General features: G+C 43.6%; 1 protein-coding gene across 4 annotated transcripts in view; it reads right to left on the bottom strand.

The window, feature by feature from the left end:
• Window positions 1–2,707, bottom strand: part of LOC103397916 (transducin-like enhancer protein 4) — a 33,698-nt gene that overhangs the window by 27,811 nt on the left and 3,180 nt on the right. The gene's annotated exons all lie outside the window — the stretch shown is intronic.

Genomic DNA, 2,707 nt, shown 5'->3' with positions numbered 1-2,707 from the left:
GTGGGGGAGGGGGCAGAAAGCACACCCAGGCTGCTGGCACATATCAGAGATTCACTCTCCAAAAACTGCTTCCTGACAGAAATTTGTGGGCACTACAGCGAAGCAACCGTCCACATTTTATCTCTTTTCATTTTCTCTCTTTGCTCTCCCTCAATAAACACACACACACACACACACACACAAACACACACACACACTGAGCAGCCTCAACAGCAGAATTTATAGTAGACACCTCATATTTCAAACAAGTCTGATTGGTGTGTGCCAGTAAAGAGCTGTGTGTGCAACACTCAGCCACTGACAAAAAACACACACACAAGCGCACACACACACACGCACCTCTTACACATCAAATCATACCACACACCAACAACAAAGACACCGAGCCTCTAGGTACACACTGTTTACGCAGATGATTCATGCATATATACGCATACAAATACTGCAACCCCCCCCCCAAAAAAAAAAGTACACACGAGGAAACACACACTGTACACGTGTGTTTAACACAGACATTTATGCTAATGACCGTGGCTGTTTAAAAAAAAGGAAGTGGTGAAATAAAGGACGGTTAAAAGACAAAAGTCATTTTTCAGACCGTTTTCTTTCTCTGTTTCCCGGATTCCCGGATGTCTGGATGGAGTGCAGTGAGGATGGACGGATGGATGGATGGAGGGATGGATGGATGGATGGACGGATGGATGGATGGAGGGATGGATGGATGGATGGACGGATGGATGGACGGATGGATGGACGGATGGATGGACGGATGGATGGACGGATGGATGGATGGATGGACAGATGGATGGAGAAATGGATGGGTGGATGGATGGACGGATGGATGGACGGATGGATGGATGGATGGATGATAGATGGATGGTTGGATGGATGGATGATAGATGGATGGTTGGATGGATGATAGCTGGATGGTTGGATGGATGGATGATAGATGGATAGATGGATGGATGGACGGACAGACAGATAGATGAATGGATTGATGGCTGAATAGATAGATAGATGGATGGTTGGATGGATGGATGGATGGATGGTTGGATGGTTGGATGGATGATGCATGGATGGATGGCTGAATAGATGGATGGATGGATGGATGGACGGATGGATGGACGGATGGATGGACGGATGGATGGACGGATGGATGGACGGATGGATGGATGGATGGACGGATGGATGGATGGATGATAGATGGATGGTTGGATGATTGGATGGATGATAGCTGGATGGTTGGATGGATGAAGGATGGCTGAATAGATAAATAGATGGATGGTTGGATGATTGGATGGATGATAGCTGGATGGTTGGATGGATGATAGCTGGATGGTTGGATGGATGAAGGATGGCTGAATAGATAAATAGATGGATGGTTGGATGGATGATGGATGGCTGAATAGATAAATAGATGGATGGTTGGATTGATGATGGATGGATGGATGGTTGGATGGATGAAGGATGGCTGAATAGATAAATAGATGGATGGTTGGATGATTGGATGGATGATAGCTGGATGGTTGGATGGATGGATGATAGATGGATAGATGGATGGATGGATGGTTGGATGGATGATGGATGGCTGAATAGATAAATAGATGGATGGTTGGATGGATGATGGATGGATGGATGTCTGAATAGATAGATAGATGGATGGTTGGATTGATGATGGATGGATGGATGGATGGTTGGATGGATGGATGATGGATGGCTGAATAGATGGATGGATGGATGGTTGGATGGTTGGATGGATGGATGATGGATGGATAAATGGATGGGTGGATGGATGATGGATGGATAAATGGATGGGTGGATGGATGATGGATGGCTGGATAGATAGATAGATGGATGGTTGGATGGATGAAGGATGGCTGAATAGATAAATAGATGGATGGTTGGATGGAGAGATGGATGGACACGAGGAAACACACACTGTACACATGTAGCCTAGTATACACACCACCGTGTGTGTGTGCATCTGTTGACACACACAATAAAAAAGCGGAAAGAAAAAACCACATCCTCTAATACACACAAACACACACACCATTTGTCAGGAAATTAGTGTGTAGCTGCTTCGCTGTGGCCCATTAAGCTCAGCAGCTGACGTGTGGTTAACACACAACAGACATTTATGCTAATGACCGTGGCTGTTTAAAAAAAAAAAAAGAAGCGGTGAAGTAAAGCCTCGTTAAAAGACTAAATTCATTTTTCTTTCTCTTCTTTCTCTCTGTTTCCCAGTTGTTACTGTTATTCTAATGGAGCGTCTCCACTTAAGTTCTGGGCTCTAAAAGCAGCAAACCACTACTGAGGTTAAAGTTAAGGTGATGTGAAAAAGAAAACTAAAGTGTAGTTTTTGAATAGACTTCAAATACGCCAAAATCACAAATGCACACTTGCTGCAAAAAGATTCTGGTTTTGTCAGAACCAAATATTTGGGGTTGACAAATCCGCGTCTGTGCTCAAAAACAAAACAAACAAAAAAAAGAGACAGAGAAGTGTGTGTTTTTCAGGTCTATGAATATGTTATTAATTGTCATTGGTTGCTGTTAGCTGGTTCAAAATACAAACTACAAAACAGCAGGAACGTCCTGTAGGCATTTAACATAGAGAATAGAATGTCTGAAATGTTAACCTGAACACATTTACAACTGGTCATGTGCACGAACATGTTGATGGATGGATGGATGGATGGATGGAT

The sequence above is a fragment of the Cynoglossus semilaevis genome, chromosome Z (assembly GCF_000523025.1).
Source record: "Cynoglossus semilaevis isolate Cse_v1.0 chromosome Z, Cse_v1.0, whole genome shotgun sequence".
NCBI classification, from domain to species: domain Eukaryota; kingdom Metazoa; phylum Chordata; class Actinopteri; order Pleuronectiformes; family Cynoglossidae; genus Cynoglossus; species Cynoglossus semilaevis.
Note: the sequence above shows the minus strand (reverse complement) of the source record. Positions and strands in the feature narration are given on the sequence as shown.